At 37.7% G+C, this 27591-nt stretch overlaps 1 protein-coding gene across 2 annotated transcripts in view; it reads left to right on the top strand.

Annotated features, from left to right (window-relative positions):
* LOC124123905 (protein MTO1 homolog, mitochondrial-like) overlaps positions 1-27591 on the top strand; it is a 203011-nt gene that overhangs the window by 21166 nt on the left and 154254 nt on the right. The window lies entirely within an intron of this gene.

The raw sequence follows: 27591 nt of genomic DNA, 5'->3' as shown, positions 1-27591 counted from the left end.
TTTTAAAGAAAGTAGTGTTAATCACTTACCAGCACTATTCATGAACAGGTACAGCATATTTACTTAAGTGGTAGCAGTAATCTAAAGCTAGCAACTTGCTCATACAACTGGCTTCAAAAGAACTTTGAAAAAAGCTTTTATCATTTCGCACTGTTTGTTCGGGTGCATATCACTTTGAGCATGAAGAAGCAAGTTTCTTCTTAGATATCACTGTATACAAGAGAAATCTTGATAACGATTGACACAAACATTTTTTTCTGATTTTTTTATCCCACCAATGATGAATTACAGCAGGTGTCTAAACACAGCAGTGGGAGATGTCAGTATGTTATCAGAAAGGTTAACAACAAGTGACAGGTAGTTGTACTGCTGTGTTTCTATGTCATTATTTCTTAGGTATTGGCACACAATACCTTAATTTGTTAAACAAAGATTCTGAGTTGGATTTTAACCAGATAGAACCTAGTTCAAATGGTTACGGGGACCGCCTCCGTGGTCTAGGGGTAGAGCGTCTGCCCGGAGAACGGAAGGTCCGGGGTTCGATCCCTGGCCGCGTCAAACCAAAAGACATAAAGATGGTACTTGTTGTTACCCTGACTGGCGCTTGGCATCAAGGGGCTAAAACAAGGACTGGTCGGCTTGGAGTCAATATACTGTGTCTGAGTGGGGTATTCATGTTAAACTGCAGCATGATATCTCAGTGAGCTAGCACTATAAATCGGCATCAGTCTGGACTAGTACAAGCAGCCACACACACACACATGTGCGTGCATGTCGCTATATAAGTGCAATAATCTTGGACACGACGTTAAACCCAATTTCACCTCACCTCACCTCAAATGGTTACGGATCTGGGTGCCTTTGTTCAAAGCAATCTTAGCGCTGAGGTGATCGTAACTCCTATACCTTACCATAGGCTTACGACAGTCTTAGCGCTAAGGTTGTTTTGTACTACGGTACCCTGGGGCCTGTATCACAAAGCAATCATGCTACGACAGCTGTGTTACCTTACCTACGATCACCTTAGCGCTGTGATTGCTTTGTGGAACGGAGCCATGAATGCTGATATATCATTGCCATACCAAAATACCTCTCTGCATAGTGGTACTGGTTCCTCGTTTGAAGTTGGGAGCTGTCAGGTAGCCCAGTGGTTAAAGCGTTTGCTCATCACGCTGAAGACCCGGGTTCGATTCCAAACATAGGTACAATATTTGAAGCCAATTTCTGGTGTTCCCGGCTGTGTATATTGCTGAAATTTTGCTAAAAGCGGCATAAAACCATACTCACTCACATTTGAAGTTGATAAATTCCTTTACAAGTAGATCCCAAACCCAACAACTATACATCCAAACACCTTTTTATTCCAATCGTTCTTGCCATGAAGATCAGGCTTAGAACTGGTCTTCTGCATCTCATGCTTGTCGTAAGAGGCGACCAACGGGATCGTGTGGTCTGATTCCTTGACTTGGTAGATGCACGTCCTCGTATCCCGTTTGCGTAGATTAATGCTCATGATGTCTGATCCCGACTGGATTATTTACACTAAAATTACAGACCGACATATATAGCTGGAATATTGCAGTGGGTGGCGTTAAGCACAAACAAAACAAAAAACAACCAATCATTTGATTGTTGACATGTTCTGACAGCAAGATGGCATTTTAGTAAACTTACAAGTAGTTCAGTTCAGTTCAGTTTATTTCTCAGAAAGACCCACCAAAGGTGGTACATGAGAAAAATTATAATACAAATTCATAATATAAAAATAATATCAAGATGACAGGAGAATTGTGTAAATACATATAGGGATCGAAGGTTACAATGAAATATGACAGAAATAAAGTGACAAGAATCTCATACAAGTTTTCAACAGCTTCAACATTTCTAAAGATGGTATTGATGAATTTGGACAAGCATTTCATATCTTTTACTCTGATGCTGGATAAACATTTTTTCAATTTATACATATTAGGCCATTCGAAGAGATCTTTAGGTATGTCCATAGACCGCCACTGGAGAAGAGCTTCACATCAACTAGTAACATTCTAAGATAAGACCAGACCAATTTGTTTCCACTTATTATGTATCCACCAAACTGAATGTTTCCTGATTTAAAAAAAGAAGAATATTTTAAAAATAAAATCAATAATTCACCAACAACACAAAAATGCCATATTTTCTTATTCAAACTGCATACATTTTAAAAAAATTCACAGGTGAGTTGAGATTTTGCTTAAATCGATCCCTCAAGTTTGCCTAATGAAGACTTTGCACAGATATGATGTCACAATGTAGTTCATATTTCACATGTCCTGTAGAGATTACTGGTTAGAATAGGTCAATAGTAACATGTGTTTGTCACATGAGGCGACTGAATTTGATCGGCGCCATGGTGGCCCAGTTGTCTAAGGTGCCGCAATTTGCTGGCAGAATTGCATCCCTAGGGCACGCCAGAACCCTATGATTGTGGATTCCAATCCTGGTTTGCCTGGTGTGTTTCTAGTCTAAAATTAATGAGCTCCATACTCATAGGTTTCAACAGAGTGGTAAACATCTGAGACCAGCATCCCCTCTGGCTTTCCTCCATCATTAAGCTGACCCGCTCAGTGATACAACTGAAGTACTGTTCAAAGTGGTGTAAAACCCCACTCACTCACTCACACACTCACTCACCTTGTGTGGCAATATATTTGGCCAGAAAAACTCAATAGAAATGGGGACATGGGTGGCCGGTCATCTAAGGCCCCCGATTCGCTGTGCAAAGTTGGGTCCCTTGGACACGCCAGAAATCTATGATTGTGGGTTTGAATCCCGGTTCACCCCAATTATGTTTCTAGGTTTGTCAGCACCATACCTGTGCTCGTGGGTTTCACCGAAGTGGTAAACATCTGAGACCTGCACCACTTCAGGCTTTCTTCCCACATTAAGCTGACACTCTGCGATATAACTGGAATACTGTTAAAAGCAGCATTAAATCCAACTCACTCATTTGCATCCATAAGTTTTAGCTGCATGCGTCCTATGACAATGAATATAATAAACTTGTTGATTGAATGAAATTCAAAACAATTCTACTGAGATCAGATCAGTCGAACACCCGATGAAGCATGCACCTGAGTACAACCAGCTGCGTAACTGCTTCCATCTGTCTTCACACATGATGGAGAGAAGATACACGCCAGCATTACTCTCATCTGGTCTCTATATTCAAGTCAGACAATTCCCAAATCAGCACTTTTAAACCAAAACTTCCCATTTTACTTACCAAAACCCTAGGATAAACCCTGATGGTGCCATGCTTAAAGAGTAATTCTGGCTGGTAATGTCATCCATTAGTCATAAATTACACAAGGTTAAACAAAATTTGTTTTGGTACAGATATTGATGCCTTCTTAATGACAGTTCAAGGAACTAGTCAGAGGTGGAAAGATATATCTTCAGGTAATGGCTAAGGTTAATGTCCCCGTGACAGTGATATCACCCCCAATAGTGCTCAGAGAACGAGGTTCAACCTTTAGTTGGTCAAAACAAACGGGTTTGGTTGATGAGAAATGTTTTGACAGGCACATCAGAAGACATCGGAGCCCTCCTTTAGTGTGATACTTGTTGCTTGAAACACCAGGAAGCACTTAGAATGTTTTGACAGGGGTAGGCTGGATAATATGTCGCTTTTACCTGTGTGTATGGTTTTGTGAGAAAGAAATGTTTTTTTGTTTAGGTCAATAAAGATCTTTTTCTTTTAATGCTCATGATTATATGTGTGGTATTATTCTTATTGTTTTGGGAACATAGAAACCTAGGTCAATGATAGATTATTTTTTTTTTAATGCTCATGATTTTTGTGTTGCATTATTATTGTCGTGGTGGGGATATAGGAACGTACGTCCTTCCGTCTGTTTATCCTCTTTTCAATGGGGACAAAAGTTTCTCAAAATTTCTGTAAAATTTCTGTAAAATGTCTGTAAAATTTCATTTCTCTCACAAAAACAGTTTTTGTGAGAGAAATGAAATTTTACACACTGATCTCACTGGTCATGATCTCAATGATCTTGAAAATTGGTGTCTTAAATTCATTTTCTATGGAGTTATGGCCCTTGGTCTATGCTTTTCAAGTGTTGTAAATTATGTTTTGCCAGAGTTTCATCCCTTGCCACATTTTAGATTTTGAGCATACACAGTTGATCCATGTAATTGTTTTCTATTCAGTGCATAGTGTCTGCAATGGGGAGGTAATATCAGACTTTCAGACATAAAGTCACCCCAGTGACTCACTCACTCACTCACTCACTCACTCACTCACTCACTCACTCACTCACTCACACACTCACACACCCACACACTCACTCACTCACTCACAATATAACACACAGCCGGAATAAGCAGAAATGAAGAATGTTTATAACACAGCCTTACAAATCTCCACAAGACCCCTCAACATTTTCCAGATTTTTTATTGACTGAAGCAGCGTTTTTCAGTCAAGTCTGGCTACTCCACAAACATTTGTTTGCCACTTTTACCTGTATTCACACATTGTAAGATGCAGACAAACACAACATGTCAGTCAACACAGCAGGATTGGTTTAACAGAGCCCCATGGATGATGCTACACACGTAGACATGGAGGCATCAATCCTAAACCTCCTCTGTATGTCAGTGGGAACTATACCCAGGTATGAAGAGCCAGGAGAATCTGTTGTAGGTGTGGAGAAAACTAGGTGTGGGATTGTTATGTTCCTAGAACAGCTGTTCATATCACAGATGTGTGTCTCGATCTTGTGTCAGAGATGTGTGTCACTTTGGTATGACAGATATGTGTCACTTTTTTATCACAGATAAGTCTCAATCTTGAGTCACAGATATGTGTCACTTTTGTATGACAGATAAGTCTCGATCTTGTATCACAGATAAGTCTCGATCTTGTATGACAGATAAGTCTCGATCTGGTATCACAGATATGTGTCACTTTTGTATGACAGATAAGTCTCAATCTTGTGTCACAGATATGTGTCACCTTTGTATGACAGATAAGTCTCGATCTTGATTGATAGATATTTGTTATTTTTGTATCACAGATAGGTCTCGATCTTGTGTCAGAGATATGTGTCACTTTTGTATGACAGATAAGTCTGTTGGATTGTTATGTTCCTAGAACAGCTGTTCATATCACAGATGTGTGTCTCGATCTTGTGTCATAGATGTGTGTCACTTTTGTATGACAGATAAGTCTCGATCTTGTGTCAGAGATATGTGTCACTTTTGTATGACAGATAAGTCTGTTGGATTGTTATGTTCCTAGAACAGCTGTTCATATCACAGATGTGTGTCTCGATCTTGTGTCATAGATGTGTGTCACTTTTGTATGACAGATATGTGTAACTTTTGTATGACAGATAAGTCTCCATCTTGTGACACAGATGAGTGTCACATTTTTTATCACAGATAAGTCTCGATCTTGTATCACAGATAAGTCTTGATCTCGTATGACAGATAAGTCTCAATCTTGTTTCACAGATATGTGTCACTTTTGTATGACAGATAAGTCTCGATCTTGTATCACAGGTATGTGTCACTTTTGTATGACAGATAAGTCTCAATCTTGTGTCACAGATATGTGTCACTTTTGTATCACAGATATGTGTCACTTTTGTATCACAGATAAGTCTCGATCTTGTATCACAGATATGTGTCACTTTTGTATGACAGATAAATCTCGATCTTGTTTCACAGGTATGAGTCACTTTTGTATGACAGATAAGTCTCCATCTTGTATCACAGATATGTGTCACTTTTGTATGACAGGTATGTGGCACTTTTGTATGACAGATATGTGTCACTTTTGTAGGACAGATAAGTCTCGATCTTGTATCACAGGTATGTGTCACTTTTGTATGACAGATATGTCTCCATCTTGTGTCAGAGATATGTGTCACTTTTGTATGACAGATAAGTCTCCATCTTGTATCACAGATAAGTCTCGATCTTGTGTCACAGATATGTGTCACTTTTGTATGACAGATAAGTCTCCATCTTGTATCACAGATAAGTCTCGATCTTGTGTCACAGATATGTGTCACTTTTGTATGACAGATAAGTCTCCATCTTGTATCACAGATATGTGTCACTTTTGTATGACAGATAAGTCTCGATCTTGTATCACAGGTATGTGTCACTTTTGTATGACAGATAAGTCTCGATCTTGTATCACAGATAAGTCTCGATCTTGTGTCACAGATATGTGTCACTTTTGTATGACAGATAAGTCTCCATCTTGTATGACAGATATTTGTCACTTTTGTATCACAGATAAGTCTCCATCTTGTATCACAGATATGTGTCACTTTGTGTGACAGATGTGTTTATCGATCTTGTGTCACAGATATGAGTCACTTTTGTATCACAGATGTTTGTAGCTGTCCCAATAGAATGCAAAAATCATTGCTGGAGAAGCTCTTAGAAGGAGTAACAATTGTCAAGTTAGAGTCAGTGTAAGATCAGACAATGCTGGTTCCTCTGAAGAAGCAGACAGATAGATTAGACCCTGTCCTATTACAGTGACATGTTACTTTTGCAAGAATATAGTATATGGTTACAAAATAGTTTATGTGGTGGTGAAGTCTTAAATGTATTTGGTACAAGCATGTTTTTATCTGCTTTTACACAAAAATTATACTATTCACATTGAAGAAAAGAATAATATCCTAGGCTCTCTGCCTGCAAAAATTTAAAAACTGGCATAAAAAAACCCTTGTTTTTCAGTGTTTCACTTGTAAAAAGAAAGAAATATTGCATTATTTTTTTCAGATGCATATTTGACTTGTGCTTGCATGTGTTTGTGATGGGTGCTTCCATTGGGTCAGGATACACTTACCATTTAGCAAACACCTGCTATCAGCACTATTTGATAGTGATTCATAACTACATGTTTATGATATAGCAGAGCTCCAGATAAGCTTTTGGTGTTGTGGGTATTTTACCCATGCATTTTAAAATCAGTGGGTATCAGTAATTCTATCTGGGTATTCAAACTTCTGTTACCCACTAGTTTTTACACATGTGGGTATTTTAGTTAAATATTTAAAAACACTCTTCATCTAGTCCCTGCAAACTGGTGTCGTGTGGGTTCGAGAGCTTTATAGGACTCAAAAATACCATGATGCTTCCACAAGAAAGTGTGATGGCAAATGATCATGATGTAACTGTCATCGTGGAGTTTGGCAAGGTTGACGGAATGCCCATTTATAATTACAAAATAAGTTGCTGATTTGCTAATCGAATACGCACGGTTACTTCACAATATTTTGATGATTTTTGTAGCTTATCTGTAATGTTCGTTGCGTATTTGATACGCTTGGATTTTATTTTACTGCATATTTCTGCATTTCTGATGCGTATTTCACGCAGATACGCAGCTTATCTGGAGCTCTGGATATAGTCAAAATCATAAAATGGACTCTTCTTTTAGTAGAGATTCCTTATTATTGTGGAAATTGTTCGTGTTGCTTTCATTTGAGGTAATAGGGTAGGTCGGGTAGCCTAGTGGATAAAGCGTTCGCTTGTCACGCCAAAAACCCGGGTTTGATTCCCGACATGGGTGAAGCCCATTTCTGGTGTCCCCCACAGTGATATTGCTAGAATATTGCTAAAAAGTGGCGTAAAACCAAACTCACTCATTATTTGTGGTAATTGGTCTGGCACCAAGCATATGGACATGGGAACATTCAGTCAAAGATCATTAGAGCATCTATGAAACATGGCTACACATTTACAATCAAAGACCCACATCAAAAGAAGGTATGCAAGACTTTGGCTGGTGTCCACAAACTAAACATACAAGATACATGATAACAATCTCCTAAGTTCTTACCTCAAAGTCATAATGTTTGATTTCTATTACCTAAATATGTGGTAAAATCAAATTGTAGATACCGTATTCGACGAAATAAGCGCCCCGCTCTAATAAGCGCCCACGGCAATATTTGCTAATGTATTGGCAAGTGAACAATCCCAATAAGCACCCCTTCCGATTGATCAATGTACACAAGACTTATTTATTCGTGTATAATACGCACGCGTGTGTTATATACACCCTTAATTATGGGCAATTAAATTCAGGAAAAATATATCTGTCCATTATAAACAGTTCAGGCCGTCAGCACAAACCACAAAATTTATCTTTCAACTCTGTTTTTTCCACCAAAATAATATTCTAACAAGAGCCCCCTGTTTCTATTTTTGAGAGCGCCCTGGGCGTTTATTACGTCGAATACGGTAACCTTATAAATACCAAGTGCTTGTACAACCCATGTGGTGCTATTCACAGCTTGTGCAAGATAACAGCTCATGACGTTATCACGATATCACAGTGTGAACATTCCTACACTGGCACATTATCCCCCAATTTTGGACACCTGTCTGAATGCTGGGCTATTTCAGAAACTCTGTTTGGATTTCAATTAATTTGTCAACTTATCATTAATCTAAAATGACAGACCCCCATTTTCAGTATTCCTTTGAGAAATGGCATTTGACAGTTCGGTGCGTTTCTTTGAAATGAGGCAGGGGATTTTCTGATTGGAAGCTGATTGTGAAGCGAGTTGATGTTCACAGATTGTATGTCCAGATGGAGGGTATCCCTGGATGTAGTCACCTTTCAGATGTCAATGTCGATCATAATCTGAGGTGTAGGGTTGTAGTGATTGATCGAACTGTCAATGCATCTCAGTTGTCTGTGTCCAGACGACAATACATCAATAACTGTATTGCCGTTTTATCGCCATCTATAAAGCGACCCCCGCCTAAAAGATGACCATTTGAAATTCCTGTTCAGCTGGGCATTGTTTCATATGCAGTGATTAAGATTGCTGTGTGTATTGTCTCGTAAGATCAGCTTTAAAGACTTTTTCTTAGAATCAATCTTTGATTTGGAAAAAAATTCCCCAAAACTATTACTTTACAGAATTTTTATACAATGATCGAAAAAATTCTGTCTGAAACTATTATTTTATTTAAAAAAATATATATTCCAATATCCTGTTATTTTAGTTGCAGCTTTAATATATAAACAATTTGACCAATCACGGTCGATGCTGCCCTACGCTAGGGATCGCGAAAACTTTATGTTGACATGAAATAGTCAAGCTGCAACAAATATTTTAACTTTTTATGATGTATATATCCATTCTCTGTCCACTAAAGTTCATTTCAAGGCGTCAGTATAGTGGTAATCTGATTGTGGTTGCGGTAAATAATGGCGAGTTGTACAATCTACTGATCAATTCACACACAATTTCACCGAAATGAATATAAACAATATTAAATTAAATTTTGAATAAAAATAATAAATTAGGTTACAAACATAAGTTCAGATATACAATGAACACTTTTATAACCAGATAGTGTATTTACTGGATTAATTTGCGTACTTCAGTACAGCTTTGTTGACATGATATTTGCGGTGTTACATGCTCATGGTAATGTCTATTTCTTTGGGGAAAAAACATAAAAACTCTTCAACCCTTTGTATATGGCGACCCCCGGTAAACCACACAAATTCTAGGTACAAAAAACTTGCCTTATACACGGTGATATAGGGTATACAATATTTAGTTAAGATCGATCATGTGGTATATAATAAAAAGAAGTAATGTTCCTAATGTTATATCTCATTAGTTTTTAATCAGAATGCACCTTTATCTATGGGCGACCATTCAGAAAACAAATATATATCAGACAACAGTTAGAGTTATCTCCCTTAAATCCATTTTCATAAATATACTGGATTTCAAATCTCCTGTTTGTTTGTTGTTTAACGCCGCACTCAACTATATTCCAGCTATATGACAGCGGTCTGTAAATAATCAAGTCAGGGCCAGACAATTCAGTGATTGACATCATGAACATCGATTTACGCAATTGGGATACGATGACATGCATCAACCAATTTGAATGCCAAATTTGTATAAGTATTGTTTTTTGTATTTTGTATTTTTTGCATTTTTGAAAACGCTGAGGAATCACAAACCATGTGTGCCATGTCAGTAGGGGTGAAACGATACACCACACATCATGAGTTTTCATGTGATGTTTTTTTCTGTATTGATACAAGACGATACACTTGCTGTTACTAAATAAACTGCTTACTTCTTGTTGAATGACCCCTGGCATTTTTGTCAGTCAGATATAGCAAAATGAGTTGTAATTAGCTGTTCAAGTTCACTACTTAAAATAGCTGCTACGAACATGTGTCTTCAGCCAGCTTTTCCTTTTGAACTTGCTCTGAAATATGTCCAGACGATTACATGTGATTTGACATAAATATGCATATCACGATGCGTATCATATCATGATCTAAGTATGGTGATACGAATCGTATCGTGACCTTGATGTATCGTTTTTGACCCTACATTGTGAGCAGGCAAAAATGAATGTGTAAATCTTGATTTTGTATTTACGTTTTTGATGAGAACAGGGTCCATGGATCTGCAGTCTTACATGTGTAATATAATGTTCTTTATGTGAATTTATCTGTGGTTATAGGTGGCACACGTATCATATCAGCACACTTGTCCTGCCATATTCTTCTGCCTCATCACGGTGGCATGGGTGGCCAAGTCTTCTAAGGTGCCACGATTCGCTGTGCAGAGTTGTGTCCATTGGGCACGCCAGAAACCTATGATTGTGGGTTCGAATCCCGGTTCGCCCCGATTATGTTTCTAGGTTTGTCAGCACCATACCCGTGCTCGTGGGTTTCACCGAAGTGGTAAACATCTGAGACCTGCATCACTTCAGGCTTTCCCTTCCACATACCGTGATATAACTGGAATACTGTTAAAAGCGGCAATAAACCCGACTCACTCACTCACTCTGCCTCATCACAGACACCATCTCAGGAATCTCAGACAGCCATCTTGAATAAAAGAAACAAGCTTCATGGCACATTCTTTCAATCAACAAGTACTGAAAAACTTGATAACCTATCAGAAGTCTGTCAAGACATAGTTCAGAGTTGGTTGTTAATTGTTTTGAGGTAAAAAACATATGTTTAAAATGATATCTATCCGTGGGTGTCATAACTATCCATCTTTGAGGGATGAGGAAGTGGTAAAACATCTACACCAGGAGATTCAGCTGTGTGTCTTGGAAACATGTCTGATAATGAATAACATAATGCATTAATAAAGTGCCGTCTTGGATACGTATTCAGCAGGGCTACACAATATCATTACCTCTGTCCATGGATCCGTGTGCACTCAAATTTCATTTCCAGCTCTCTGGGGAGTATACAACCCAAGACTAGACATCATAAATCTTGCTGTAGCAGCCCAGAAGATAACCTCATGAATAACATGAAAGAGGATGACAAGGCATATTTTTTCCATATCTATCATGTGCTTAGAAATATGTTGTTTCATAATGATATGAGGTGATTTCACATTGAAACACAAAGATTAACCCAGAAGTTGGTATGTACAGTAAAACATGGATATAACGAACTACAAGGGACCAGAGAAATCATTTTGTTATGTCTGTTGTTCGTTTTAGATGTTTTAGCTCAGAAACATCCGCCATCTTGGATAAAACAAAACACAATACACGTAACTGCAGCATTAACTTGTTTTAGCAGTGATCACTTCATAGCATTCAATTGCGGGCCTAGTCAGATTCTTGGACCAAATGGATGCTTAGTACCTCATTTGTGTCAAATGAGACAGGGTTGTTATGATGTGTGATAGTGTATATTGTGTGTTATCATACCCAAAGAACAGATGAGTATTCATATTGTCAACAGGGGCACGGGTGGCCCAGTTGTCTGAGGCGTCGCGATTCGCTGTGCAGAGTTGTGTCCCTTGGGCACGTCAGAAACCTATGATTGTGGGATCTGATCCCGGTTCGCCCCGATTACGTTTCTAGGTTTGTTAGCACCATACCACACTCGTGGGTTTTCACTTTCCTCCCACATTAAGCTGACACGCCGTGATATAACTGGAATACTGTTAAATACGGCATTAACCCCAACTCACTCACTCATGTTGTCAACCCCAGGCCTCCATGATATACCATATTCGACCCAATAAGTGCCCATGTCCCAATATTTTAGATATTTGTGACTTAAGTTTTACTGATGAATTTACGCCAATTTGACTCTGAATTGGTCCCAATAAGCGCCCACCCCTTCTGTCTTTATTTTAAGCGCCCTTGGCGCTTATTGGGTCGAATACGGTAGTTGTTATATTGCTGACTTTGTCAAACAAAACACCTGATGGGTTTCCGAAACATTCATCTCCATGAGAAGTCTGTTGAAGGATTCACAACTGAATACAGTTGTTCGGAAGCTAGTCTTGTATCTTCTGATTGATGTCACAGGTATATGTCAGGCTAAAATACATTCATTATAAGATTGTCATCTAAAATAAATCTGAGGGGATGCATTTGGAGTCATCCCACAGATGACATCCTCAATTTGTCAGCTTGCTGACAGAGTTAACCTCTTTGGTCTAGAGGACAAGACCCGTGAAGATTCCGGGGTAGAGTAGGTCTTCAGCAACCCATGCTTGCCGTAAAAGATGACTACGCTTGTCGTAAAAGGCGACTAACGGGATCGGGTGGTCAGGCTCGCTGCCTTGGTTGATGCATGTCATTGTATCCCAATTGCGTGGATCGATGCTCATGATATTAATCACTGGATTGTCTGGTCCAGACTCGATTATTTACAGACCGCCGTCATATAGCTGGCATATTGCTGAGTGCGGCGTTTAACAACAAACCAACCAACCAACCAATCTTGAGGACAAGGCATCTGACCTAGATTCAGTTTGAATCCCATCACAGGACTTGGACTGTTTGTAGCCTCTACATATGGCATCAAAAAAAATAAGGGAAACAAATAGTATGTTTTTCATCTGTAGGTACATTAAGACGATGTGGGGGGGAATATTTGGTTGCATCTTCCCGAGGCAAGAGAGTTAACTGACTATAAAAGTCCAGTTTCCACTAGGCTGGAATCACGGAGTTATATTTTGGCTGGACTAACAAGTCTATGCATAGTCCAATCAATCAGATTTCGGTCGATTGCAGGAATTGCAAGGCATGTATACCACCAACTCAGCGTCAACAGATTATTTTCCAAACCTTTTCATGTTTTTAACCGTTGTGCTCTTGTGATTTGATCAGAGACCATGGTCTCTGATTTGATGCACTCGCGAAGTAAGACCCGTTTTATCACAACATAGATTTTGATTACCGATCAGATCGTCTTGACTGGGCCCCACCACTTTGTTTGAAGCAAATGCAAGTGATATGAGAGGTGGAATCTGATTGGTCAACAGGAGGAACATGGAAGGGACATAACTCTTAATAGCCACTGGTGGCGCTATGATCGAGCCCAGGAATTCCATCCTGGTTTGGCAAGGGTGGAAACTGGACGTTTACAGTCAGTTAACTCCCTTGTCTCGAGAAAATGATTTGGTTATGAGGCGAGGCAAGATGAAAATCTAAGAAGTAATATTTTAAGGCCTAAGTATGGTAACTGTTATGATAGTTTTGAAAACAATATATCATTCTCCAACACACCCAGCTCTTTATTAACAGCATTTTGCCATTTCCACTCAGTAATGGCCACACATTTTCATAAACAGTTTTAATATCAGCCATACTTCCTCCAGCAATGATTAAAATAACTTCTTAGTGGGAGAGGTGATTTTGTAAGCTCCACGCAGTGTCACGTTTTCTCCCAGGCAGATAAACCATATTAGAAGCAAAACTAAGCTCCTAACAGGCACATATCTGCCTATTTTATGTCTTACAAATGCATTAGCACGTGTTGTACACAACTAAAATGCTATTGCTCCCTCCCACAGCAGTTGGCAATTGGTGGTGACTTTTTGTACAGTTTCATCTAACCTTCTTGAACTGAGGTACACACTCTTTTTCTTTGGGATTTTGATGTGTTGCCAAGCGACAGGAGAAATTCCTCACTATATTTAGGGAACAGCAACCTCCTAGTGTTGGCATGAGAAATGTAAGAATATCTGAAGCTGTTGGTTTGTTTTGTAGAGTGGAAGTGTCATACTTTGGCTCTAATATCCACTGTGTGCTTCTTTGTTGAAGTGGGAACAGCTCACGCATGTTAGTGTCATACATCTCTCTCTCTCTCTCTCTCTCTCTCTCTCTCTCTCTCTCTCTCTCTCCCTCCCTCCCTCCCCTTCTCTCTCTCTCTCTCTCTCACACACACACACACACACACACACACACACACACACACACACACACACACACACACACACACACACACACACATGTGTGTGTGTCTTTCATAGCAGTTTTCATACCAGTTTACTTAATACTTTTTTACTTTTTTGTTCAAATTGTATGAATGGCAGATGCTACCGGTAGGACAGGCCATGCTTACCCTTTTCACCAACACTGGGTGTCATCACTGATTTTCATTCCTATAATTTCCACAGCTATTTGCCCTATGTATACACCAAGTGGAATCTGTTTCGGCATATTATCTAGACTGGTTATTCTCTTACATTGACAATTTATATTTACTTACATGTTTTTCCTCGCAATTTCTTGCTATCCCTCAACGGAATCCAGCAGGGTGGAGGGTGGTGGGGCAAGTGTGGAGACATGTTTTGGATAAGGTGAGTGTGTGAGTGAGTTGGGTTTAACGCCGCTTTTAACAGTATTCCAGTTATATCGCTGCGTGTCACCTTAATGTGGGAGGAAAGCCCGAAGTGATGCAGGTCTCAGAGGTTTACCACTTCGTTGAAACCCACGAGCACGGGTATGGTGCTGACAAACCTAGACACATAATCGGGGCGAACCGGGATTCGAACCCACAATCATAGGTCTCTGGCGTGCCCAATGGACGCAACTCTGCACAGCGAATCGCGGCGCCTTAGACAACTGGGCCACCCATGCCCCCTTTTGGATAAGGGATTCCCTTAGAAATACTAGGATATAATTCGGGAAACACTTCGTGTCTGTTTGGCAAAAATTAATTCATTGTTTATTTTTTGTTGAAAACATATCACCAAATAATTCAGTTTAATACTATCAACATAATGGATCAGGTGGTCAGACTTGGTGACTGTTGGTTTGCATGTGAATGTACCAAAACAGTGTGGATCACTGGATTGTCTGGTCCAGACCCAATTATTTATAGGCTGCTGTCATATTGCTAGAATATTGAGAGTGGTGTTAAACAGCACACACACACACACACACACACACACACATATACAGGTACACAACCCTGGGTCAGAATTGGAGTTCATCAACCCATGCTTCAGTTTTGAAAGGCGATTGACGGAATCGGGTGGTTAGGCTTGGTGACTTAGTTGATGCATGTCATTGTATACCAATTGTGCAGATCGATGCTCATGATGTCAATCACAGGATTGTCTTGTCACCTCAGTTACGTGCAGACTCGACCCGTGAAGATTCCGGGGTAGAATAGGTCTTCAGCAACCCATGCTTGCCATAATAGGTGACTATGCTTGTCGTAAAAGGCGACTAACGGGATCGGGTGGTCAGGCTCGCTGACTTGGTTGATGCATGTCATCGATCCCAATTGCGTGGATCGATGCTCATGATATCATTCACTGGATTGTCTGGTCCGGACTCGATTATTTACAGACCGCCGTCATATAGCTGGAATATTGCTGAGTGCGGCGTTAAATAACATACCAACCAACCAACCAACGTGCAGACTCATGTCATATAGTTGGAATAGTGCTGAGTGACTGCAGCGTTAAATAACAAACACGTCGAGCGTGCATGCGTGAACACACACACATCCTCACAGACACACATTCAAATTTCAAGTGAGCTCCAGAGCCTTGTTGCTGAATTTTTTTTGTATTCGTGTAGTTTGTATTTTTACACTTCTCCATATGAAGTACAGGCAAGTCCTAATGCTTAACTTTTTATCCCTGAAAAAAATATTTTTTTCATATTAATGATCATTGCCCAAGCCTTGTTTCTACATATACCGGGGTACTGCCACATGTCAGACAAAAAATATCCTTGCAAAAATACTTTGTGTTGAGAAATGCAGTCACGTTACCATCGTTATGATTTGGATGATTTGCAAATATTCCTATAAAATGTTCTACCATTCAGGAAAAGCAATACCTGTTTTGCTTGTTCATTCCTTTTTTAAAGGGAGGTGGGGTAGCCTAGTGGTTAAAGCGTTACCTCGTCATGCCGAAAACCAGGGTTTCATTTCCCACATGACTAAATTGTGTGAAGCCGTTTCTAGTGAACCTGCCAGGATATTGCTGGAACATTACTAAAACTGGCATAAAACAAGACTCACTCGTTTTTCAATATCTGCATCAATTGCAATTTGATTGTGTTATATAGCTATTGTAGCTGGGTGTGGAGTCATCTCACAGTTGCCATGGTTACTTCCACAGCTGATGGGGAGAACCTCGTGGTCATGTGGACAAGAAGTCTGATATCAAATCTGAAACTTTGGGATTCGACTCCCCACTTATGGATGTCTGCCAGGATGTTTTTGTGTTCAATGCTCACCTCTGAGTGTCATGTTTCCGGGGTCTTTTAATGACATAAGTCAAGCTGTTGCCAGTATGAAGCAGCTGAACTAAACATCATGGACCAACTGTCAGTTTGTGAACGATACAGTGTAATATAACCAACAAAAAGTGAATTAATTCCAGTTTTACCACATGTAGTGTATTGCGCAGTGACAATTTGTCGTGCTAGTTATTAAATGCGCCTAACATAAAGCACCAATAACCGTCTTCTTTTTTCAATCAGACAGACAATTATTCTTCCAAATCTTAGAAAAGTTGTAATACGGCTGACAACATCAAGTAAAGTTTACTGTGATTGTCTCAAAGTTTGATCCATAGTTTTTACCTTCAAATTCCAGTATGACTTTGAACATTTAGGAGAAAACCTACCGTGTTTTGAAATTTAATGTAGTCCAAATGTAGAGTATATACCTCTTATTTTAATTTGGAACCAAGTGCTTTAGTTTATCGTGTGTTTTCTGAAATAGATTTCATCATTATCTGTTGTTCTGATTTCGAACTTATAAATGTTCTCTTGGGCTGTCAGAAGCCATTGTTATGTACATAGACTGTCGATAGATCGATGATTTCATGCTCAAAGTTTCTGTGTGAAATTGGTTAGTTTAAAAGAGATATCATAGGATAAATAAGAAGGAAGCATTTTTCGATGTCATGGTAGAATAGAGATTGACATTACTTTTACAATTTACATGCCCAATTAGTGATAGCGTTTCTCCTCGTTCCCATGGTGATGTTTTCTATAATTAACTGTATGAATTCAGGAATCAGAAGTTTATATTTTTTTAATGGGACATCGAACTAGAGATATTTTGTGCATTATTTTGACATATACCGTATTTGACGTAATAAGCCCCCATAGTGCTCTCAAAATTAGAAATAGGGGCTCTTATTAGAAAAAAACATTTGGTGAAAAAAAACATTGTTGAAAGATTGTAAATTTTGTGGTTTATGCTGACAGCCTGAAATGATACAAAAGAAAAGTCTGTGCATGTTAAAACAACAGATATATTTTTCCAGAATTTAATTGCCCATAATTAAGGGTGCATATAACACACAAGTGCGTATTATACACAAATAAATAAGTTTTTGATCAATTGGAAAGGGTGCTGATTGGGATTGTTCACTAGCCAATATATTAGCAAATATCGTCGTGGGGGCTTATAAGAGCGGGGCGCTGAATACGTCGAATACGGTATTGTTCATACATCAAGACTGATGCTGCCAGAAAAGAAAGAATGTGGCTGATGTGAGCAAGCCAACATGTGTGTGATACAGATCATATATTCATGGTGAGAACACATTGTAGATGTAGCTTGCAACAGATGTTAGTCCACCATGCATTTTAAAATTGAGACTAAGATCAACTTTCCATTGAAGGTTTGTGAATTAGGCCCATTTTTTTGTTTCGACATCATTTTCACTTTTTTTATTTCAATCACTTTAATAGTACATCAGATATAGGATTTTGTTTCTCGAGGGAGAATATGTCCCCCAGAACCTCATGCTACTTTAGGTGCGGTCAGGAAGCCTAGTGGTTAAAGCGTTCGTTCATCGCGCGGAAGACCCGGGTTCGATTCCCGACATGGGTACAATGTGTGAAGCCCATTTCTGGTGTCCCCCGCTGTGATATTGCTGGAATATTGCTAAAAGCGGCGTAAAGCCATACTCCCTCACTCACTCACTCATGCTGCTTTAATATGATACTATGATGTGGTTGTGGAAGGGGTCACGCTTGGTAACTTGGATGATTCTGTCATCACACTTGAACGGTGTGGGATGTTCATCATGCTATCAACCACTGGTTTTCCTGACCCAAGCTCAGTTACTAACAGGCCTTTATACCAGACAGGGAATCTGTGGTGATGAAGGAACAGGGCATCCTTCGTGTTAATATGTAATGTTGATGTCCAATGGTTCAACAACTCACACAATGTTTTCATTTGGATTGGGACGGCAAAAGTTGTTTAGGGTTCACCTTATGTAAACTCCTGTGGTTTTGTCTGTCAGATCTTCCACACGCAATAAAAGATCTGATTTTTGTGAGATTATGAGTTTTCAACCGATCTCGAGGGGTATATGTTGTGACATACCCTGTGTGTGAGCCTATGTACCCTGAGCCGTAAAGTAAAACCATTTTGACAGCTATTAGATGATGCAAATGAACCAAGTTACTTCCCTTTATGCAATGCATTTGGATAAACATCGGTTCATTTCAGCTAAACGATATTATTATGTGAGATAAGCAAGTTACCTTAGTTTTATTACAACTGATTTCTCAGCACGTACATGAGTTACATGAAAAATAATTGCCTGCTCCTTAACAAAAAAGCTAGTATTTTAATGTAAGGTAAGATAATGGGTTTTGTAATAAAACTCAGAACTGCACATGTATTTATCAATGTTTTATGTCAATTTGGAGAAATGCTACATTTTCCAGTGTTTCGATGTCAATGTATCCTTTGAAATCAAAAGCAGTGATTTAAAACTTCAGGTAAATACACATAAACAAACAATAAATCGATTCTTTCAAACTATTCAAGTTGCAGGAAAGCATGATATATTTTGAACAAACAATACAATATATTTTCATATTGTGCACTCGATCCAGATGCTTGTACTGGTTGCATAGGGGGATATTTATATATACAACATCTATGTACGGAAATTCCCCAGAATGATATAAGGTTAAATACATAGTTCTGGATTAGAAAAACTGCAAAAATATATCTTTCCCAGCAAGTTATAGCCTATACATGACAATTGAAGGAACAAGCCAAATAGAACATAAAAATATCTCAAATATTTTTTTTATGCCAAAACAACAAAAAAGTTCTGTTTTCCATCTTTAAACAAAAATACAAGTTTTTGATTTTGTTGATGTCAAAAATGTTTATTGATGTCGTATTTATTTTTTGAAATGGTTTTTAATTTTATAATTAAGGAGTGGCGTTATATATATATACTACTCAAACAAAGGGAAGGACAACCTGATTCTTTCTAATGGCATGACAGATTAGCTATAGTAATATGAAAGAATCCGGTTCTCCTTAACTTTTTTTTAGTAGTTTACATCAATTTGTTCAGTGAATCATAATGTTTTCTGATTTTTCAATCAAAATCAATTATATATGACAATTTAGGTTTAAAAATCTCTCGTCAAAAACTTGCTGTTTGTCATTTTTGATGTCAGTTACCTGAACAAGATTTCACATTCAGTTGCCATGGTGAATGGACAAACGACTTGTTTCCCCTTTTTTTACAAATATTTGTAAACATGTGGTTCAGATACAAAATAAACAGTTGAGACAAGTCCACAAATACATATATACAGTTGAACATTTCAGTATTCCATTGCAATAACAGTTTCTAACAGTATCAATAATCTCATCAGTCCAATCAAAAATTCTTATCGCAACATAAATAAATATATATTTATTAATCAAAAAAAATTCACAACACAGAATCTCTCTTAAAGTTACAGCAAAAAAGGTAGCCAAAAATTAACAAACTGACAGAACAGAACCAATAGCCAAATAAAGCAGACCCTTTTAGTCACTCAAAATAATGAGCCCTGGATTTCCAGGGTATACACACATCCCTGTCAGAGCAGGCTAAGAAAAACATTGGTGCCCTCTTTAGCACACAACTAGTCTGTCATCCAGATCACTGAGAATAAGTTAAAACTGAATCCAACTCAAGCCTAGAATAATTTGGCAAGTCTAGATATCCTCATCTCCAGAAATTAAGCATTGTTCTGGGATCCATTTAAGTTACTGTATTCGACGTAATAAGCGCCCCGCTCTAATAAGCGCCAACGGCGAGATTTGCTAATATATTGGCTAGTGAACAATCTCACATTAGCACCCATTGGCATATAATACGCACCGCTTCCTTCCCCTATTTGCGTATAATACGCACTCGTGTGTTATATGCACCCTTTATTATTGGCAATTAAATTCTGGAAACATATATCTGTCGTACATAAACATTTCAGGCTGTCAGCATAAACCACGAAATTTATCTTTCAACTTTTCTTTTTATGTTTTTTTTCTCACCAAAATAAAATTCCACCTAAGAACCCCCTATTTCTAATTTTGAGAGCGCCCTGGGTGCTTATTGCGTCGAATACGGTATGTTTTTTTATATTTTAGATAGATATTTTCTGGGACTAAATGTTAGTCAAGCCCACTACAGATGGTTTGATTTTAAAGTTGCGGAAATGTATCCTTTAATATTTCAAAAGAAATTTATCTCAAGCATTCAAACAAATTACTTGGTTTTTTTTCTATTATAAACATTTTTTACTTTCATATTTACTTTCAAGTTGTGACTAACATGAATAAAGAAGGCTGATTTTATTTTATTAAGCTTAGTAAATTTTGACTTCCAACAGCATAAGTACGAGAGTTATTGCTAAAATGCTTGAAGATGACAGATTTCTGGAGACAAACTTGCTTTAAAATCTGTGACCCAAGACAAATGTTTCACATGATGACTGGTTTTATCGACCTAAAATTTTAACAAGGGACAAAGAGTTCAAAAATCAAATGCTCTCCCAATAAGCTTCCAAACCACTTATTTCACACTTTTGAGTCACATTGTATTTGATCTTTATATATTTCCAAAACTTGAAAACGTCAAAAGGATGAAATACAAGCCATCAATTGTATGACCTCTAAAAACAATTTTCAGGACAAGTCTTTCAAATTTGATCAAAAGTTGAAATTTGGCTGTTGAGGGCTGTCATCACTCATATAATATATCAAATGTCTAACAGACTCAAAGATAATGGAAAATATTGAAATATTTATCAAAGTTAATTCACACTCCCATTAACAGAATCAGCATCTGTTGCAAAGGGATACAGACACACAGAATGTTGCAGCTTACAGAGTCACTAGTATTATATCGCTTATGTTTGAAAAAAATATTTAGGCCAGACAAACTTATTTACTTGTTTAGCTGACCCGCAAGTCAGTTTATAGTCATTTTCATAAATCATATTTATCAATATAATTGAAAGTAAAACCCCTCCGGAAACCATTATTTCAATTGCAGTTACTGACATTTAGACCATGTTTGCTAAGACAACTTTACATGAAGCGAAAGGACAGCATTTTTGAAAAATACAAATGAACCTCATAAAGATGGGGGGCGGTCGGGTAGCCTAGTGGTTAAAGCGTTCGCTCGTCACGCCAAAGACCCGGGTTCGTATCCCGACATGGGTACAATGTGTGAAGCCCATTTCTGGTGTCCCCCGCCGTGATATCGCTGGAATATTGCTAAAAGCGGCGTAAAACCATACTCACTCACTCATAAGGATGGTGTGTATTATGCACAAGAAAATACAGTATTAGGCACAAGAAAATACAGTATGAGGCACAAGGAAGTCATACTTTTAGAAGATGTAGAAATTAACCTGACAACATATTTGGATACTCCCCAAGGAGCCTGATTTTCTACTACCCCACATCATGCCTTTAACATCTCAGGATAGCAAGCTTGTACCAATTTCTATCCCTCATTTAGTCATTTGTTCTTTTTATTTAAATTGGTTTCTGATTTTAATTTTCCCCTCCTGTCTTCAGTCATGTGGGGATAAATGTTTATAAAAATGTAATTAAATTGATGTGGCCTTAAATATTTTTGAAAAAAATAAGTAATTTGAATTTAAGAAATGTAAGAAAGATTTTAGGCCCATGTTGACGAAAATTAGCATAGGAGAGATTTATGATCAGAGGGAAATTGAATGGCAAATATAAAGTAGGCAAATTAAAGTAGGCAGGCATAGAGAACACAGATAACAAAAGAGGAGGAATATGAAATTTAAAATATGTATTTAAAATGAAGTCTGACTCTGAAAGAAAGGAATGTTTAGTGCAAGTGAAGGCTTCAAGATCTTGTAAACTTTATTTTATTAATCTGGTAATAACAAGCAGTTTTATGGTATCTTTTGTAAACTTTATTTTAATAATCTATTTATTATTCAATTTTTTAATTAAATAAGTAGTTTTGTGGCATCTTTGTTATTTCCAAAGATTGTCTCCTTTGTTGTTGAATTGACAAACAAGTTTACAAATCATTTCAAAAGAAAGTTAGTTAAGCGAACATTTGCAGTTGAAATTTTGAATTTGTACTATTTGAACTATTTGTACTATTTTCAAAAATAATTTTGTTATAAGATTCAGATGACTTTATGTAAATATTAACTATTTTGATTATTTTAAGATATATATAATTTGAAGCCAATTTGAAAAATCATATTACATTATTTTTTGTTTCTACGGGATATATAATTATCAATAAAATGAACATGCCAGATTAATTTATTTTCTTGTGAAAAATGTTTACAAAGACCCATCCTCACTACTCCAGGGTTTGTTTTCTTGCTGTTTGAGTTAGGAAAAAGAGTGAGTGAGTGATTGGGTTTAACGCCTCTTTTAACAGTATTCCAGTTATATCGCAGAGTGTCAGCTTAATGTGGGAGGAAAGCCCGAAGTGATGCAGGTCTCAGACGTTTACCACTTCGGTGAAACCCATGAACATGGGTATGGTGCTGACAAACCTAGAAACATAATCGGGGCGATCCAGGTTTCGAGCCCACAATCATAGGTTTCTGGCGTGCCCAAGGGACGCAACTCTGCACAGCGAATCGCGGCGCCTTAGACAACTGGGCCACCCGTGCCCCCTAGGAAAAAGAAATCATTAAACATGGTTGATAGCCAGGGTCAGCATTAAACTCTTTGGGGACTGCAAAACAAATTTCAAACCATCATCAGACTGCATCCCCCTACAGACGTGTATATTTCCAAAGTGTCAATACAAGTTATATACACTACTCAAAATACGTTAAAGAAGGTTGCAAAAGCGAAAAATGAAATATGGGTTGATCAGATTTCTGAAGTAAAAAGTTAATTACTTGTTTTGGCCTGAATATGTTTTCCTGTACACCAAAGTAAAAGTCAAATCTAGATTATTTGTTCTGCATGGAAGGACCAATCTCAAAGAAGATCTAAGTTCTCACTATCGCTAAACAAAGATCTGAGGACTTCCCATTACGGGTCACGTCAGAATGACCTTTCATCCGACCAATCAAAGCGTCACTTACCAGATCATGAAAGTGACAGTCGGAATGTGTTTTCTAATCATGCAACCTCGAAAATGTTAACACAGGGTATTCCGAACTACAGTTACAGCCTATACGACTGATTCCATCAAAATCATCGTCTCTATTTCTATCTGATTTTAATGAGATTGTGGAAGGACATGCTACCCATATGGACACCAGGGAAGCATCTTCCCGAGGCAAGTGAGCTAACTGACTATAAAAGTCCAGTTTCCACCCTTGCCGAACTAGGCTGGTATTATGGAGTTACATTTTGGCTGGACTTACAAGTCTATGCATAGTCCAATCAAAATCACGCACGTAAACTCTCTTGATTTCGGTCGATTGCAGGATTTGCAAAGCATGTGCACCGCCAACAGATATTTTCCAAATCTTTTCATGTTTTTAATCAAGGTGCTCACGTGACTTGATGCATTTCGCGATGTAAGACCTGTTTTATCACAATATAGATCTTGATTATCGATCCGATCGCCCTGACTGGGCGCCACCATTTTGGGTGAAGCAAATGCAAGTGATACGAGAGGTGGAGTCTCATTGGTCCATAGGAGAGGCTTAGAGGGGACATAACTTGTAATAGCCACTAGTGGCGCTACGATCGAGCCCAGTAATTCCAGCCAAGTTCGGCAAGGGTGGAAACTGGACTTTTAAAGTCAGTTAACTCTCTTGCTTCGGGAAGATGCCAGTGAAGATGTCATCACAAGGTTTAAGGATTATACTGCTACAGTTTGCATATTAGAACTAGCGGTGTTACCATACAGTGATACAGTATTGTATCCCGATACCAGGCCCACGATACAATACATCGATTTACAACCCCGTATCATGATACATACGATACATTACACTTCAAGTTATATTGGTGAAAAAAAACACGTAAATGAAAACATATATAAAATGCTAAATGAAACTGTTCAACAAGTATTTTCCATCTGGCTGTAAATAAACATTTAAAGGAACACTCTGGTCTATATGTTTCTGCCCTACATTATAAACCCCCATGACGTCATCCTGTTGTTCTCCAGTCAGGTTAAAGCTCATATACGGGGATGTTTTAATGTCTCTGGGATTTTATATAATATCTCCTGGATTTTATAGGATATATAGGATTTTCCTGGCATATTTGCTATGTAATAATGTGTTATAATGTCCCAAATATTTTATTATTACAACTTCCATTCAGATTGTAACATGTAATGAAATGTAAAATCAAGTGACAAATGTTTTTATATTTTCCCAAGGATCGAACACGCAACCTTCGTGTCTATAGCCCAGTACCACGAGATGACAGGCGCTGAAAAATGCTTTTTAGAATGTATTTTTCAAGTACCGTACGGTAGCAACAGATATTTTATGCCCGAAAGTATGTTTGAAACATAAAAGTGTCGATAAAAGTTGTTTTAAGTTTCTCTTATGGTTTATAAGTTAGATAAAACACTTCCCCTCGGGTTTTTATGATATTTAATAAAACCTTAATTTATCCCGCAGATGCGTGTTTTAAATATCATAAAAACCCTCAGACGTGCTTTATCCTACACACATCCCATCTTCGATCTCTGAAATTTAAAAACAAATGATTCAGGGTTGTGATGCAAAAAGGAAGAACATCGACTAATGAAATAAAAGTACTGTATTGGGATACGAAACATATCACTGCAATAGTATCGGGATACATCTCCTATCCCTAATGTATCGTTACACCTCTAATTAGAACAAAGTCTCGGAGTGTGAATTGACATTCCTTCTGACAGTGTATTTCTGTATGCACACACGGCTCCGCCTTCAGGTAGGATGAAGTTTCTTTGAACCATCAAATACAGAATACTGTTCAGCTATTCCTCTTTAATCTAAGATAATAATCAGACAGTTTCAGTCCAATGGTCAAGATTCAGAACAACATGAAAATAAAACACCCACGATTCTGTACATGACAAAGGCAAGGTTGTAATAAAACAGAATAAGTCACACTCATGCACGCCAAACTTAAGAAACCATGATACCACCATCGTCTCCTCCAGCTCCGGTATCTTCAAGGACCCGCCTTGCTTGGCACCAGGAACTGAGCAAGACCCAAAGATGATTGACAACACAATTCTGGCTATTAGTGATACTATTAGATCAATCTCTGTTGAGAGCACTTGATGAAGTTTGTCCAAGAATTATATAATTATATATATTTATATATATATACATGATCACATGACAGCTTAATGAAGACAAATTCATAAGTTTATGAAGACAAATTCATAAGTTAATGAAGACAAATTCATAAGGTTATGAAGACAAATTCATAAGTTAATGAAGACAAATTCATAAGTTAATGAAGACAAATTCAAAAGTTCATGAAGACAAATTCAAAAGTTCATGAAGACAAATTCATAAGTTAATCAAGACATAGTCAAAATGACAAATTGCTTAAATAAGGACTTTTAACATACATACTTTGCAATTCTGAACTACCCAAATTCTTCAAAATTTGATTTAAACTTTAACTAATTGTTTTCTTGGCATAAAATTTTAATGATAAAAATCAAAACTCAAATGTATTTTTTAAATGTAAAATTTATGTTTACTCTACTTCACTTTGAGAAAAAATGGATATCAAATAAAAAATTATTTTTACATAACTTTCAAATATATTAATCTTTTATAAATGTAAAATTTGTTATTACTCTACTTCACTTTGAGTAAAAAAGGATATCAAATAAAAAAATGATTTTTATTTGAAAACATAACTTTCAAATATATCAATCTTTTTTAAAATAAGTTTCTATCAAAATGAATGATTGTTAAAACAATATGTCATGTTACAAATATGAAAATGTCTTGAAAGTGATGACAAAAATGTATTACTGTTATTTTATTGTTACAACGTCTCATGTCCGGTCTTCATTCAAATTGTGCGTATTCTTGCGATGAACAGTCTCTCTCAGCTTCCATCCTTGGCATCCCCAAGTCCAATGGAGGCTCACTGGGCATCACTGGCAGGCTCTCTTACAGACCCCAGGGCACATATTTAACAAAACAATCATCCACATTCCTTCCCTAATCCCCTTGACAGTTCCATCAGCCTGTACTCAACCCATTCTTTGCTATAGAAATAAAAAGACTTGAGGGTTCCTTCATACTTAAGGAAGCCTTGAAGATCCGGGTTAGAATAGGTCTTCAGCAACCCATGCTTGCCGTAAGAGGCGACTAACAGGATCGTGCGGTTAGGCTCGCTGACTTGGTTCATGCATGTCATCGATCCCAATTGCGTGGATCGATGATCATGATACTACCGGTAATTACTGGATTGTCTGGTCCAGACTTGATTATTTACAGACCGCCGTCACATAGCTGGAATATTGCTGAGTGCGGTGTTCAACAACAAACCAACCAACCAAATCATACTTGAGGGTTCCTTTATAGAATTAATTTGTGTTTCACCTTAAATGTTCGTCCATATCACTGGATGACTTTATCGCTTCAAAACATTCCTAGTGTCCCAGACAGTGATATTGCTGGAATATTTCTAAAGGTGCTGAACAACCAAACCACACCTTTTTAGTTCTTGTGATCAGAGTAAAATTTAGAAATCTCAGGCCAAAAGAAACATCAACCATTTTTATGGTCAGTCTGTTTAGTCCATAGAAATAAATATTAACCCGTTATTCACTTAATAGCCGAGACAATATATTTATTGATTTTAGGTTTGTCATATGCCAGGAAGCTGTCAGAATAATATAAAAAAATTAGATGTTGTCAGGATTTATTTCTTAAAATGAATGTTGAAAAGAAACTTTGTAACATCAAAATGAATGTAATAAAAACGTTTAAATCATTTTGATGAACACATTTTCAATTAAACAGTAACAGGATCATATTTTACCCACAGCCGAGTATATTTTCTCACACATTTG

Source organism: Haliotis rufescens, unplaced genomic scaffold (genome assembly GCF_023055435.1).
Source record: "Haliotis rufescens isolate VD_foot unplaced genomic scaffold, xgHalRufe1.0.p SCAF_38, whole genome shotgun sequence".
NCBI lineage: Eukaryota > Metazoa > Mollusca > Gastropoda > Lepetellida > Haliotidae > Haliotis > Haliotis rufescens.
The sequence above is the reverse complement of the archived record's forward strand: the minus strand, read 5'-3'. Positions and strand labels throughout refer to the sequence as shown.